The following is an 18564-nucleotide window of genomic DNA, read 5'->3' on the forward strand; positions in this document are numbered from 1 at the left end:
CATAATGAAAATCATAAACGCGCCTCGTACACCAACACTGCAGGTACACGTATATAGGAAAACCAACTTTTTTCTTCATTATTCTGATTTTTTATGTATCGTCTGAGTTGTTGTCACACGAATGTTTACTCCATAACCATTTTGTTTTCTATATGTCATATTTTGCCGCATTTGTTGCTTTCCCAACATCCTTCCGTTTGTCTATATTATTATGATATTCTCCTGGAAACCCATTACCTTACCTTTAAGATAGATCAGTAAACAGGGGCATAATTACAGTTCAAACAAGGCAATGCCGAGTGTGGCATCCCCTCGTATGTAACATATTGGGGACAAATATGGACACTATATGTGTATATGACACATGCAGAAAATGGTAAATTGAATATGCATATTTGATACATAAACAATTTTTTTAGAAATCGTCCAAAACATTCAGTAACTGGAAATACCTTTAATATTTTCTTTAGAACCAGCAGGTAAAAAAATGAGGAACCAATTTCCTGTTTATTATGCTATTTCAAGGAGAAAAAACAAGTCCATCTGCATGATCTTGACCTTTGGCCTTGAACGTAAAAAATGTCAGATCATTACAAGGAGGAACAATATACCAAATGTGGTTAAAATCTTTTGAAGCATATTGGTTTTAGAATGTCCACAAGGGTGATATTGTCTTGTATTACAACTGCCACTGTGACCTTGACCTTTGAACTTTAAAGTCAATAGCGCTCAAGATATTCTTAACGAGTAACACCATACCAAGTTTTGAGCATTTTTGTTCTAGAGTGTCCATACCAATTTTATCTACACGCAACTTACGGCATATCATTTAAATGCATCGTAAGCTGTCTTTTAGACATCGTATGGCCATCGAGCCACCATCGTAATCCATAGTGTAGCCTTCGTAATCCATCGTGTAGCCTTCGTGATCCATCGTGTAGGCTTCGACTGAGATATGAAGCTTAAATACCCGTCTTCGGTTAACCTTCGTATGTCCATCTTTTGCTATCGTATATAATTTCGGCCCCATCGTATAGACTTCGTTATTCATCGTACTTGCTTCGGTCACTTTTTGGTATTTTAACGAGATCGGGACCAACTTCGTACGAACTTACAATTTTCGCATTCGGGTTACCATCGTATATAAAAATCGGGACAGTGTGACGCGGGCATATAAGAATTCTACACCGAATATAATTGTAATTGTAAAAGCTGATCAATCAACATTATGACAAACAGTTTCTTTACATATGCAAACACATAATTGCTGCAGATAAACACTATCTTGTATTATTTGTCAAATAAAACATTATGGTTACACATTTTATGTTACAATGTACAAGAATTTTTGGGTCACTGATAAAACGTTTAAAATATAGATTAAATTAAAAACTAATAATTTATACCGTTTTGTTTTGGCCTTAAGGATTGTCATAAAACACACCTGATTCTCTTTTGAGAATAATATGAAAAGAAATTCAAAACTAACCAATGTTTTAGAGTTTTAGAACAAAATTAACATTATCCAGATTTTAACACGGCCTGTCGTTAAATTTCTAAGTATAAAAAAAGTTAAATATAAGAAGATGTGGAATGACTTCCAGTGACACAACTCACCACCAAAGACCAATTGACGTAGACGTTAATAAATATTGGTAACCGTAAAACCTTCACCAATAAGCAACACCCACACCTTGCCGAAAAATCAGCTGTATTATACCAGGCTTTTGATTTAATACGTCAGACGAGCGTTTCGTCTGCATAAATGAAATTAGTGACGCTCAGATCAAAATAGTTATAAAGCCAATCAAGTATAAAGTTGAAGAGCATTGATGACCAAAAATTCCAAATTAGGCGAATGTAATCTATTCCTGAGATAAAAAAAATCCTTAGTATTTCGAATAATTCATAATTTTGCAAACATTATATTTTATAAAAATGACCATATATTAATATTCACGTCAAATCTTGAATGAAACATGCAAAATCAATTTTAAACGAAACAAATAACGGCCTGATTTTATACAAAACAATGAACGAAAACCACATGTGGACAAACACTAAATTACAGACTCCTGACTTGTGTCAGGCACATATATTATATAGACTGGTTGGAGCCAAATCCTCCCCTCAACTTGGTTAGTGACGAAACAGCAGAAATGCAAAACGATTTAAAAGAAGAAAAACAAGTAAGGGCCTTTATCTACAAAACAATGAACAAAAAATATCTTATACAGCAACAAATGACAACTACTAATTAACAGACTCCCAGGCAAAAACAGAATGTGGCGAGGTTAAATCTTTTGATTCTCCAATAAGTTCTTAAAGGAAGATGAAATGATATAAATGTTGATTTGTGCCTGTACACTATGGTCACAACCACACGTCAGTAATAAACATCAGCTCACGTTATCTCTGTACACTATGGTCACAACCACACGTCAGTAATAAACATCAGCTCACGTTATCTCTGTACACTATGGTCACAACCACACGTCAGTAATAAACATCAGCTCACGTTATCTCTGTACACTATGGTCACAACCACACGTCAGTAATAAACATCAGCTCACGTTATCTCTGTACACTATGGTCACAACCACACGTCAGTAATCAACATCAGCTCACGTTATCTCTGTACACTATGGTCACAACCACACGTCAGTAATAAACATCAGCTCACGTTATCTCTGTACACTATGGTCACAACCACACGTCAGTAATAAACATCAGCTTACGTTATCTCTGTACACTATGGTCACAACCACATGTCAGTAATAAACATCAGCTCACGTTATCTCTGTACACTATGGTCACAACCACACGTCAGTTATAAACATCAGCTCACGTTATCTATGTACACTATGGTCACAACCACACGTCAGTAATACACATCAGCTCACGTTATCTCTGTACACTATGGTCACAACCACACGTCAGTAATACACATCAGCTCACGTTATCTCTGTACACTATGGTCACAACCACACGTCAGTAATACACATCAGCTCAAGTTATCTCTGTACACTAAGGTCACAACCACACGTCAGTAATACACATCAGCTCACGTTATCTCTGTACACTATGGTCACAACCACACGTCAGTAATACACATCAGCTCACGTTATCTCTGTACACTATGGTCACAACCACACGTCAGTAATAAACATCAATTCACGTTATCTCTGTACACTATGGTCACAACCACACGTCAGTAATAAACATCAGCTCACGTTATCTATGTACACTATGGTCAAAACCACACGTCAGTAATAAACATCAATTCACGTTATCTCTGTACACTATGGTCACAACCACACGTCAGTAATACACATCAGCTCACGTTATCTCTGTACACTATGGTCACAACCACACGTCAGTAATACACATCAGCTCACGTTATCTCTGTACACTATGGTCACAACCACACGTCAGTAATAAACATCAATTCACGTTATCTCTGTACACTATGGTCACAACCACACGTCAGTAATAAATATCAGCTCACGTCATCTCTGTACACTATGGTCACAGCCACACGTCAGTAATAAACATCAGCTCACGTTATCTCTGTACACTATGGTCAAAACCACACGTCAGTAATACACATCAGCTCACGTTATCTCTGTACACTATGGTCACAGCCACACGTCAGTAATAAACATCAGCTCACGTTATCTCTGTACACTATGGTCACAACCACACGTCAGTAATAAACATCAGCTCACGTTATCTCTGTACACTATGGTCACAGCCACAGGTCAGTAATAAACATCAGCTCACGTTATCTCTGTACACTATGGTCACAGCCACACGTCAGTAATAAACATCAGCTCACGTTATCTCTGTACACTATGGTCACAACCACACGTCAGTAATAAACATCAGCTCACATTATCTCTGTACACTATGGTCACAACCACACGTCAGTAATAAACATCAGCTCACGTTATCTCTGTACACTATGGTCACAACCACACGTCAGTAATAAACATCAGCTCACGTTATCTTTGTACACTATGGTCACAACCACACGTCAGTAATAATCATCAGCTCACGTTATCTCTGTACACTATGGTCACAGCCACACGTCAGTAATAAACATCAGCTTACGTTATCTCTGTACACTATGGTCACAACCACACGTCAGTAATAAACATCAGCTCACGTTATCTCTGTACACTATGGTCACAACCACACGTCAGTAATAAACATCAGCTCACGTTATCTCTGTAAACTATGGTCACAACCACTAGTAAGTAATAAACATCAACTCACGTTATCTCGGATATGTTCTTTTGTCGTAACTACAATATTCTTCCCTTTTCACGAATGTGACTTACCGAATTAGACTAATTACCGGATTTGTAATAACATAAGCAACATGACGAGTGCCAGATGATGAGCAAATTCTGCTTGACACCCCCCCCCCCCCTTGGGGTTCGTGTTGTTTAGTCTTTAGTTTTCTATGTTGTGTCTTCTGTACTAGTATTTGTCTGATTGTCTTTTTATTTTTAGCCATGGCGTTGTCAGTTTATTTTCAATCTATAAGACTGACTGTCCCTCTGGTATCTTTCGACTCTTTATTATCTTGTGTGAGATTATGAAAATCGATTATAAAGAGTAATATTAAAGAAAATGGAAAGAGACTGAAGACAAAAAACATTGACAAACCCATAAATCGAAGACCAACACTCCTTATGTGGCACCTGTCATTTTACTAATTTTGTCCGAAATCATTTACAAGACTAATTTCATTTAGTAATGCTGTTTTCGAACTAAAATGCTGTTACAATAATTGGAACATATCTGTTATCATCTGTTTCAAATGTCCTTCAATGTTTGTCTCGTTTGTCTCGTTTGCTTTGTTTATTGTTTTAAAAACTTTTAAAACGTTTTGTCCATTCAAAAGGAATTTATTTGCTTCACCATATTCAGTAGTTGCTTTTACCACAACAAAAGACGACTCAAGTACAAATTTCTAAACGTAATCTTATTATAATATTTAGTTAAAATGTAAAAAAAAACTAGATACCTATTACTTATAAACATTTGTGTTGCAATTTTTATATAATGTAGGATAAAATTATAGTTAAAAATCTTTTCATCTTTTAACTTGTCTACCTTAGCATGTATTGATAACGGTGAAGACATTTACTCCAACAACCTTATTTGAGACTTTGACCTATAGTTTCTTATTAGTTATATTGGCAATTCAAAATTCAAAAAAAATATCCTTCTAATATTCTATTTACAAATCCGTTATAATTTAGTTTACTGTGGATTCCTTTATTTTCGGGGGTATAAATTTTCGTGGAATCATAAAAACTTGCATTTTCGTTGATATTTGATTTCGTGAAAATTTGTAATTCGTTGAACATTTTAATTCGTGGTTCCACTGTACCAACGAAACCCACGAAAATTCGTATCCAAAGAATAATAATGAATCCATAGTAGTCTTCTATCGGGAAAATATACTTTTTAAATCAGATTTTCTATTTCATCCGTCTGCAGTGATATATCGTTGGATGTTGAATGTACATTTAGGAATTTAGATTAAAACTGCAAAAATTTCAGTTGATATTTTGCTTTGTTGAGTGTCCTGTATGAAGCTGACAAAGGCATATAATGGAAAAACATGTTTACGAAAATACAATAAATAATATCTTTCTGCACGTATGTGTTAGTTAAATTAACTTATGAATGTATTTCATTTGCTTTTACTGATTACTAAATAAATTGCGTGCGGCATGTAAGTTATTAACTGCTTTTTTTCAAATTTAGATGAAATCTTAGACTTTATAATTCGATGATATTGTGCATCATGAGTGATTGGTGTATGATTAATTAAGATGGATGGCAAAGAAACAAAAGCATTTCAACACTTTTAATATCATAATATCTGGGAATTCACACATTGAATATTGAAAGTATGTCACTCACTACAGTTAAAGCAAAACCATTAATTCTAAGGAGGCCTGATATGACATTTTTTTTTCATTTATTTTAAAGAATAAACGCCATCGGTTTAAAGCAAGTAATGCAATATCTAACACAATTTAATCAAATGAAAAATATTTGTAAGCATGCTGTAATTTAGCTTTAAAATGTTTACATCCACTTTATATGAACTTTGATGGATAGTTGTGTCATTGACAATTATACCATATACTTTCAAACGAGGCAGATACGAAGAATAAGAAAAGAATTTACACTGATTAATAAATGTTTTTTTCTGCATTTTATGGCTACAGGAGGCATGCACGATTGACCACTAATAATATCATATACTAAAACCTCTCTTCTATAAAAAGATATGATACCAAGGCGACAAAAAAAATCTTATTAAACAAAAACCAACAAACTTAAATAAAAAAAAAAAACACTTCATCGAATACTACAGGTTGAGCAACATATAACCCACTAGATTATCACTACTATTACTTGAAACTCAATGTTGGTCTTCATTGTTATCATGTACCTACAGTAATAAATTAGTTCAAAGCCTTATCATAAGGGATACATTTCAATCATTTGAATTTTGAATATTTTAAAATGATTTGATTTTGGTTGTAACGCGTCTTCTGATTGGCTGACGTTATTTTGTTATCAGCCCATAGACATAATTTAGTCATGTGACCGTGACGTCATCAACGTTTTTTCATAATTTTCTACGGTTTAAAATGGAATTTAGAATTGAATTATAAGAAATGTCTGTAATATTTTTTCTGTCTATTCGAAATAACATAAAAATGTGGTGCACACTGTTAAATAACCCGCTACGCGCGTTATTCAGTGTACACCAAACTGTTTATGTTATTTCTTCATAGACAGAAAAAATCTTACAGTCATTCCTTAATTGCTCTTTTGAATTACTTATATCATTCAAAAGGTTTCTTGTTGGTTTAGTTGTAGGTTTATTTGTTATATGTTTCTTTTCTCTTTATTTATGCCAACGTTGTTCTTGTTGGTAACAATAGTGTCTTCAATTTGTTTATCAAAACTGTTTTAATTGAAAACAATTCATAATCGGTATGTATCAGGTTAGCGTAGTAAATAAATGGTACCTACTATTTCATGAAATTTTAGTTCACTTATCATCGTGACGTTTGAGAGAGAGTCTTTTAAAATGATTACGTAATGTCACTGTCGGTTAAAATGCAGAACATAAAACTCTTTCTGTGAAAGTGCTATAAAATCCATAAAATGTGATTTGTTAAGAATCAAATGCAACAATGTGTGGCAAAATGCGTTTTTTTTCTTCTTCATTTTTTGTCTTATTATGTAGAATTATTGTCTCTTTCCTGTTTAAAAAGGATCATCGGTCACACTGTCACTCCTTCATGTTCAGTATACCGAAAAGGCCTTTTCAAAATCCGACTTTGCCACACATTTTAAAAACTTCATATAAATCAACAATATTTTTTGAATTTTACTTTGAGTTAGGTACTTTTCATTTATCCCAACATTTATGCATTAGTGAATTGAGATTTGATGACAGTAAGACAAATTCAAGAAAGTTTTTCAACGATTTTATGTGCTTTCTATACAGATGTACAGCTATTTTCTAAATTTATAATATTTAAGAAAAAAGAAGAATAGACAAGCTAAAGTTTGTTTTCTTCAAATTTCAGTTTAAGTTGAACACATCGCATTTGTACAGAAAATAGTAGAGGAACCAACAGAGAAACCTACACTCGTTCGCTACCCTACAGCTTCATTGTTAGATTTGCCAAGGTTTGCCGAATGTAGTGGATAAGTAACTTCTCACATTTTAAGTCAAAGGCGTGTTGGTGGCAACATTTTTTTGTCATGGTGCTTAGGTGTTTTCTGTACTTGGTATTCATTCAGCATTTTGAAAAAAACTATGGCATTCAATAGTGATTTTAAGAGGGTTTTTTGTCAGTTGGAATTGATCACTTATGAAGCTGAAGTTCGTAATCGTATTTCTATTCTTTATAAAATGCTAATGCATATTTAGAATTTGCATAATCATAAATCGAGGATTTATGTACTTTCAGCTTTCTCTTTTTTTTTTATAATTTAATTGCATGTGTAATATACATTTGCAAGATATGACATTTGGTGTTACACATTTTATTACATAATAATGTTTCTATGAGATAAAGATATCAGACAAATTACGTGAAAATAACAAATCGTTTCAAAAGGTTTTTTTTTAAACAAGGGTGAGGTATACCAAAGGGAGAATTAAAACTAATAAGTATGAAGAAGATCATCATGAAAAAAATTAGAAAAAAAAACCGGCGAAAATTCAAACAGTCTACGAAGCACTACATAAAAATCAAAAACCGACCAGCACGAATCACAACAAAAACTAAAGGTGATCTTAGGTGTTCCGGACGGGTAAGATAATCTTGCTCAACTTGTTATCTATTATAAAGTCTCCTATCAATAGCCATTGATATTAAAGTAGTCTGCTTTAATTTTCGACATTAGAACAACGAATCAGTAGGGTAATGTTTCCCGTGTAGTTTCGATTCTTTACAGAAAATAAAAACGAGCGATTAAATAACAGTATCATTGAATGAACGTTCGAAAATTGAATAAAACATGAGATAATTTTTTTTATATCATGATTACTTGCCAGTGAGGGAATATAAAATGAACTAACTATTTATATATTTGACGATTAAATGTACAACTTGTTATTTTATGACAGCAATTCTTTCTTTAATTTATTTTCTTCGTAGGTAAATTCTATCACACAAATATAGTTGCAAAATTATAATCTTGAAGTTAATTTAATTTGGAAAGAATCACGAACAAGTTCTCTCTTAAAACATTAAAATGAGAGTCTAAGGGCAACACATGCTAAAAGTTTTAAATTTCAGTGTGAACGTCATATGCTCCTTAATTTACTTTCATGTAAGTATTAAGGTCTCGAATAAAATGTAAAATTTATATAATGAAAAACTTGCGACATTCGTGACCACTTCAATAAAGACATTCCTCTGGTTCTTTAATTTGCAGCGAGGTTTACATTCATTCAACATATACCTTAGATAGATATAAGAAGATGTGGTATGAGTGCCAATGAGACAACTCTTCATCCAAGTCACAATTTGTAAAAGTAAACCATTATAGGTCAAAGAACGGTCTTAAACACGGAGCCTTGGCTCACACCGAACATCAAGCTTTAAAGGGACCCAAAAATTACTAGTATAAAAACTTTCAAACAGGAATATTATTTAAGGAATGACTGTTATATTATTTTCTGTCTATGAAGAAATAACATAAAAAATGTGGTGCACACTGAATAACGCGCGTAGCGGGTTATTTAACAGTGTGCACCACATTTTTTATGTTATTTCGAATAGACAGAAAAAATATTACAGTCATTTCTTATAATTTAATTCTAAATTCCATTTTAAACCGTTGAAAACCATGAAAAAACGTTGATGACGTTACGGTCACATGACTAAATTATGTCTATCGGCTAATAAAAAAATTACGTCAGCCAATCAGAAGACGCGTTACATCCAAAATTAAATTATAGTGTATTAAGGATAATATTTTAACGACGACACGTTACCTTTCCCAGCAAGAATGTTGACTTTTCTTGGTTATAGTTCACTTAGTCCATCTCCAACTGTTATATTTGGTCACTATTATATTTTATAGCAGAAATTTATTTTCAATATTTGTATAAGTACATGTTATATACAATAACCTGTTTTAAAAACAACAACGCATAAGTCAATTTGTTTGAAAACGGGTATCGATACCACTGCGATGGTATATTCAGCTCTGTAGTCAGTACTGATCTCATTCATAATAAAGTTTTCGAAATATCCCATAGACAAATATAGAAATAACCAAGAAACTAAGGAACCAACACCCTCTGCAAAGGAAACCTTAGATACATGTGATAATCTTTTCATGTTTTCAGGTATTTATGCATTTAAATGTTTAGATTTGATCATTTCCAATGAAGGTAAAGCCAGAAATGCGCTTCAGAAGCTTAATTTCTAGGGCTACCACTACTACTAAACTTCACTTTCTTCTGTAATGTAGGTAGTTGTGCTGTATATTTTCAAATTCAAAATGTATTTATTCTGTGAAATAAAACGGTGTTACATTATAATGTTATGACAACATCTGACCATCTTTGTGATCTTAAAATGTATAAATTTTTAAACACTTGGTTATCTGTAACGTCATAGTTTGACGTGGCTCGGTACTTATACATCTCGTCAATGTGTTTGTATTGTCTTTCATTTTGGTGGTGTGTTTTGTATATGCGACTTTTTTTCTATTTCTTTGGTTCTTATAACGTGACTCTGTACTTTAAAAGATCCCGTCAGTATGATATTGTTCTAATTTATGTCATTATGATATATTTCTATTATTGATAACAATATACGTTGAACCACAAACGTCAAAATCATTCAATGCGTAGTGGAATTAACTATTTGTGGATTCTTATAAATTCTATATATAAATTTTGGACTATTTTAAATCTCAGGTCTATTTCTGAAATTTATTCTTACATACTTTTGATTTTTCAACCCTGTATGCTAACATTACCTATGTAAATTTTAAAATTGTTTGTATGCACATTGAACGACAAATCTATGTGACGTATAAAATTTCTGACGTCAGACACACAAATCAATGAATGTGTTTGTAGATAGATGTTTTTGTGTTCTGTTAAATTGTTCCTTTTGAAATTGTTATACGATGATGACTGATGTACCCATATTTTGACTATTTTATTTATTGTGTCTGTTTAGTTAACGCACCAATGTAAATATAACGGAATTTGATGACATTGTCATTAAAGTGAGAGGGTTAGCGCTATAAAATCAAGTTTAATCTACCATTTTTTACATTTGAAAATGCCTGTACCAAGTCAGGAATATGACAGTTCTTCATAGCCAGAAATTAGTAGTGGTTTTGCTTATTAATATTCATAATATGTAAATGAGAATTGTACCACGTGATAGTACTTTGAACTGGACTGGCTTGATAGGCTTGATATCATTAAAATCTTTAAAACACGGATATTATAAGTTGCCCGTCACAAAGTCCTTATTTACAATCACTTTGATATTTCCGTAAAGTTGTCAGGCGGTCAAAATCAAAACAATGAACGCGAATTTAGTGAATTTTTCGTGCTTTCGTGAGTTTATTCTTCTTGAAATAGTGACATTTTAATTTTACGTGGGAACCTAGAGTTCAACGACTACACATACAAGGTTTGGACTTGCTTATTCTTTGGAAATTCAAGTTTCATATTTCACCCCGGCAACCTGTTTTTGTAATGACCTTGTAAGCCAATTTTCAGAACGAAGTTTGCAAATTTGACGTTTCAGCCATTTTAGCCTGTATTTTACACTGCAATGTTATAAGCCTCTCGCTTCGATTTTTAAAATAGCTCAGGAACCTGTATTTTTGCAACAACAGTCATTATGTTCCGTTTAAATGGTGTATTATGTTGTGTATACTCATTTTCTGCCCCGGCAACCTGTCTATCACTTTTTTAAAAATTAAAATTAAAACAGACATTTTTTCAAAATTCCCTATCATTTTAATGTAATTTCCGTGACCCGTATCCGATTTCTTTAGTATAATATTCAAATAAGCAAAGTGGCGTTGATTTCTGGATATGTGTCAATTCGTTTTTGATGCGTTTTGTTATTTGATTTTGCCATGTGATTATGGACTTTCCGAATTGATTTTCCTCTAAGTTCAGTATTTTTGTGATTTTACTTTTTATAGTACCCAAATTGCACCTTTTAAAAAAATTCGCTGTGGAAATCATACAAGTTTTCTTTACGACTAAATAATTTGTATTTTTATGTTTTGACATTATACACATTTTTAAGGATTTGAATTTAAGCATGGATGCAATTTGGGTACTCTTCATTACTGAATTATGGATCGTTTGGAGGTCGGTTCAAATCCATTTTTCTATGATTCAATATGGATTCAAAATTAAATTGGTGGAACCATAAAGTAAATAATGACTCATCTACAAAATAAACACAGAATGGAAATTGTTGTCCCGAAGATCACTCGGAAGAGCTCTGGACAGCTAGTACCACTTTCAAAAATGATTTAATATACTTCACATTATATGAATGTATTTCGAAATATTAAGCAACCTATTTTATTCTTGTTTATCATGTTTACTCCTATGCCACAGACAGTAGCAGGTTACTCTTTGCATATGTAGACGAGTTCTGTCCTGTCGTTTTGCAGGATATTATGCTTGTTACTATTCAATGAATTTGAGTAAAATGATCAGTACATACATATCTTTAACCCCAAAAGGTTGTATATAAATTTAATCACTTAGAATTCGCCCATTTGGCAGTAAATCCAACACTATTAAGATTCGTTGGCTTTGCTTTGTTGTATTACAGATGTATAAAAATTGCAAAATAGGACGGGATTTCGGCTACGACAGTTGAAACATTTCCGTTTTAAAATGTGATACAAGTGATAACAATATAAAATATAAAATAGCATGTTGCAATCAATTATTCTTTATTTATGTTATTTTTTTTATCATAAGAAGTTACAATAACTGTATCAAACTATTTCAGTTTTACACGGGAAACTCCACACTTAAATTTACGACAAAAAGGGCGATTTTTCGTTCCCTATTGTTAATTTTTCTTTTTTGGAAGGTGATGATGTTCCTTTGGCACCATCGTACGGTGTTTATATTTCACAACTCGTTCGCTATGCCCGTTTCTGTTGTGACGTTTTAGATTTAATGAACGTAATCTCTGTATTACTGGTAAATTATTAAGTCGGGGATTTCGTTACTACAAATAACTTAAAACCTTTACTAAATTCCTCCATAGATATAAAGATTTGGTTTTGAAGTTTGGTTGTACATGTAGAAAACTTATTTCAAACGGGATAGCACATCCTTTTTAACGGAGATGTTAATTACCGTGCCCGGAAATTTAGTAACGATCCTGGTAAACTTATCGATCTTTTAAACAAACTTATTTTAAAAGGTTACCAATTCAAAACTGTAATTAGATCTTTGAATATTGTTTTATTGGTATTAATACTGATGTTGTAATCAGTAAATTAAAATCATACTAAATATTATTGTTATATATACATATGCACTTTCATGGATCTACAATCTGTCGATACCTGTATCTTAGCATTGCACAAGGTCATGTTTTTCTCTGACTGTTTCCGACGTCTTTACATTAAATCCATGGAATGTTGGATGTGTACTGATTGTTAATATTGTCTTAAATGCATGATTTTTTTATAAGTTGTTATTGACTTTGAACTAGCTGTCAGTAACTGTGAGTACCCTCAGATCTGTACAGTGTCTTTTTGTTGTTGGGATGTACAAGTACCCGGCCACGTCCACTCTGTGTTTTTGTAAATTTATTTCTATTTGTATCCATCTGATGAGTTAAGCCTTTTTTCAACTGATTTTTATAGTTTGTTCTTATGTTGTACTGTTACATCACTGTCCCAGTATAGGGGAAGGTTGAGATCCCGCTAACATGTTTAACCCCGCTATATTCTGTGTGCATGTGCCTGTCCCAAGTCAGGAGCCTGTAGTTCAGTGGTTGTCTGTGTTGCTGTGTTATATATCTGTTTTTGTTCATTTTTTATACATTAATCAGGCCGTTAGTTTTTCTCGTTTGAATTGTATTACATTTGTCATTTCGGGGCCTTTTATAGCTGACTATGTGGTATGGGCTTTGCTCATTGGTGAAGGCCGTACGGTGACCTATAGTCGTTTATTTCTGTGTCATTTGGTCTCTTGTGAAGAGTTGTCTCATTGGCAATCATACCACATCTTCTTTTTTATATTTATACTGTTAGTTAATGAATTTTATGATAATTTGACAGCTCTTAAGGTGAATATTTGAATAATGACAGGCGCTTCTGGAAATTATATTCTGTTTTAACATTTTTTAAACTTTCCACTGAACTTTTAACCCAATGAATCTATTTATTCATGACTATATTAGTTAAAAAGATCTAAATAACGTAAAACGTTTTGTCCGTTAAGCATCCCAAACTTGTTATGATAGGCTGTTTTAAGTGATTCTATATTCTAAATTGGCAGTTTGTTTCTAGAGATATTGTTAAATGATACAGATACAATGCTGGCCTTGAATGAAATAGTCGTGTTAATTTTGTCAACGAAATCTACAAGTGTTGTTTTTTTGGTAATCAGAACAGAACAAGATGTTTATATGACTCCCCGAGACAACCACGACACATACTTTAAAAATAACCATCTAAGGATTAAGACCAGTGGTTTTTTTTACAATATGTCTTTGCAATTCACATGTAACGGGTTTAAACGCTTTATTTATTTTATACTGCAGTTAGAACACTTTATGTTGTCTTTATCTGCCAAATATAGTTAAACCGTAATTTATTTCGTGCAATGTCGATTAAATGTCAGTTTACTTTCCTTCACAATGTTGGGACGGCATCATAAAATCAATATTAGGGCAAAGTCAGAAATATATCAACATTTGTGTATGCCGTACGAAAGAGTTAAAGGGCTCGGTAAACCTCGCCTTTCTCCCGTTTAAAAAAAGCAAAAGCAGTATACCTCTGTTCAATAGTCATAATTCGATTAAGAAAAAACAAATCCGGGTAACAAACACATCAACTATAAGAGGAAAACATCTGAACAACAGAAACACTGAAGTACAATAAACGCAAACGCCAATATACATAGACACGAGATGTAGATAACAACTGCCATATTCCTGACTTTCTACAGGACATTTTTAGAAACAAACTGGTGTGTTGAACCTGGTTTTATGGCTAGGTAAACCTCTCGCTTATATGGCAATGTTCAAAATATCGCTAAAATTATCACACTACGTGACAGGAATACAGTACAAACAAACGCAATAACACTCAGCACCGAGACATACATAAATAAATAATACAATTGTACATTACCACATGTAAACCGCATGTAAGCATTATACAAAAAGTTGATATGTATATGACATGGATCTTATATTGTATATTTATTGATATAATCGTCACCATAATTAATCTGAATCATTGGGTTTATAAACGTAACACAAAGGAACATATGTTTACTGATTGATATTTAAGTCTGAGACACATAATTTTTATTAGTTGTTATTGGCTGAGAACTAACTTTCAGTAACTACGAGTACTCTCAGATCTCTGCTTTGTGTCTTATGTTTTGTTTGTGTTTTTATGTGCTTTGTATCGATCTGATAAGTTAAAACCTTTTCAACTAATTCTTATAGTTTGTTCGTGTGTTGTACTGCTACATAACTATCCTAGGTAAGTAGAGGGTTTGGCGCCCGTAAACATATTTAACGCCGCCACATATGTGCCTGTCCCAAGTAAGGAGCGTGCACTTCAGTGTGTGTCGTTTTCTTTTTTTTTTTAATTTCATATACAAGTTTATAGTTTTTACGTAAATCAGGGCTTTAGTTTTCTCGTTTGAATTTTTTTTGTTTATCATCTCAGTGGCTTTTATAGCTTACTACGCGGTATGGGACTTTGCTCATTGATGAAGACCGTACGTTGACCTAAAGATGAATGTGTAATTCCAAAATATTACATGAAAATGTCTTGTACCACCCGGAAGCTTCACATTTTCAGTCTATACTTATTTCGTTGTTGTAATTTTTAACAATCTTTGTTGAATTAGATAAAAAAAAGTTTTGCTTGCTGTAAAAAGTCTCTTCTTCAAACAATTATGCAAGTTGTACAAAACAAACATGTTAAAGTTAACTCTTGCTGACAGTCGGTACAATTATCTATCATGCAAAAATAACATTGAAGTTTACAATGGATTGAAGAGGTTTTGAGTGTAAAAACTAATTTTGCCTGTTTTGAAAACAGTGAGTTTCGTAGAAAATGCATGTCCTGCCATTATCAGAACATAATCTCAATTGAAAAGGTTTCTGTTATATAATATTTTATCAATTCAAATGTTTTTGATGTTTATTTTATTGGCAAAATCAAAACGTCCCCTAATCTGAGTCATCTACACTTCGCATTTAGATGTACGGATGACCTGTGGTGGTAGGATTTTTCTTATATATATGGCACAATGACAGTTTTGAACGTAATTGGTTTTTTTTCACAAAATAAATGAAATCAAACTTTAAAGATTACTCTGTTATATTCTTTATTATATGTGCACTGCAGTATAATGTACTGTTTAGTAAACAAAACAACTATATCAAAATAAGCGAAAAAAAATCCGCCGACTTACTATTAGATTGGCACGGGTTATATGAAGCATTTTGCAAACTTGTTTGTGCTCATTTTGTGATTCCAAGAATTTAAAGCTTTTTAATAGCTTTTTAAACTTAGTCTCAGTCAGTTCTAAAAAAATATGCTTAAAATATGACAGTCAGTATATTTGACTTTATAAAAAAAAAATCTTTAAAATTTTGCATCTTCTATTTCTTCTTATATACCCCTGTTTGGTCTGAGGGGATCATTAGAAATTACTGCCTTTCATCATAGACAATGGTTGACCGATACGATTTTTAAATATGTCTTAAATAATTAGCAACATGTTCCGTGGTCTGAGAACTTTAGATACAAGAATAGTCGTTTGATTAGAAAATTTACTGCTTCTGCATATTCCATATTGTGACATTTTGATTGAATGAAGATTCGGTTGATACATGGTACTGGTTTGGCTTTATAAATATTTTGATATGAGCGTCACTGATGAGTCTTATGTAGACGAAACGCGCGTCAAGCGTACTAAATTATAATCCTGGTACCTTTGATAACTAACTACACCACTGGGTCGATGCCACTGCTGGTGGACGTTTCGTCCCCGAGGGTATCACCAGCCCAGTAGTCAACACTTCGGTGATGACATAAATATCAATAATATGGTCATTTTTATAAATTTCCTGTTTACAAAACTTTGAATTTTTCGAAAAACTAAGGATTTTCTTATCCCAGGCATAGATTACCTTAGCCGTATTTGGTACAACTTTTTGGAATTTTGGATCCTCAATGCTCTTCAACTTTGTACTTGTTTGGCTTTATAAATATTTTGATATGAGCGTCACTGATGAGTCTTATGTAGACGAAACGCGCGTCTGGCGTACTAAATTATTTACACCACTGGGTCGATGCCACTGCTGGTGGACGTTTCGTCCCCGAGGGTATCACCAGCCAAGTAGTCAACACTTCGGTGATGACATGAAAATCAATAATGTGGCTTTTTTTTTTTTATAAATTCCCTGTTTACAAAACTTCGAATTTTTCGAAAAACTAAGGATTTTCCTATCCCAGGCATAGATTACCTTAGCCGTATTTGGCACAACTTTTTGAAATTTTGGATCCTCAATGCTCTACAACTTTGTACTGGTTTGGCTTTATAACTATTTTGATATGAGCGTCACTGATGAGTCTTATGTAGACGAAACGCGCGTCTGGCGTACTAAATTATAATCCTGGTACCTTTGATAACTAACTACATGCATAGGAAGAGAAATTTACCTTGTTGACGCACCGGTCCTTGCTTTGGTTGTATTTCATTCGATATCACCGGTTTGTAGCTTAATATGTATTAAAAAACACTTTATCAGTTTTAAACGTCGGTGTGCATTTATTCATATTGAAATCATTGTTCTCCGGGTTGTTCTCTTAATAAAGAATAACATAACATCTATGTAGTCTCTGGAGTAACTTGCAAGGTTAATTGTAACAGTTTTATATATATTTTTTTACAAGCTATAAGGTTTACTTGTCTTTGTCTTTTTTTTCATAGATTTGATAGCAATTTGACCTGTCAATAAGTATTTAGATATCACATTTGGGTAAGGAAACACAGATCCTTATTGCACTCTGCTTTATTAAGTCTAAGACTTGGGCAATTTGTTTTAGCTGTGTTTTCTTTTGTAGACGACAAATATTTATCATGTAGATTGGGAACATAGCAAATGTGCTTTTCCGCTTAAAATGAAAAAGTTGAACAATTTTGGAGTATGTATATTTTTTTTTAAAACAATCTCGAAATGGAAAGAAATGAATAAGTATAAAGCGGCTTGATTTCCTTCAAAAACTGAACTTGAAATATGATTAAATAAATGAATATCAAGTATTCCTAAATTTCTGTGAAAGAATATTTCATCTCGAACATGGTATGGACAGGAAATAAAAAACCTGTCTGGAATACAAAATGCGCATCGTTACTTTTGTGCTTTAAAGAAAGAATGACCATAGATCACAGGTTCGTTATTAAGTACAACACACTAGACGCAGTTAATGTCTTCATAACCAGTTGATCGTATCATGATTTCTTTAATGAGAATTGCTGCTGACAAGTAATCTATATACGAGAGACATCCATGTTATAAAATTGAATTTATAATAATATATCGTGTTTAATTTTTCACAAATTAAACAAACAATGCAAAAATATGGGTAATCATTGTAACGCATGTGTAACAACTCCTATAAGTAATCGACTGACGATATTGGCCATTTGATGTATATTTTTATATCTTGTCTTATATATATGCAATGAAATTCAAGAACATCACGCATTTAAATATAGCTTTTTGT

This window comes from Mytilus edulis, chromosome 3 (genome assembly GCF_963676685.1).
Source record: "Mytilus edulis chromosome 3, xbMytEdul2.2, whole genome shotgun sequence".
NCBI lineage: Eukaryota > Metazoa > Mollusca > Bivalvia > Mytilida > Mytilidae > Mytilus > Mytilus edulis.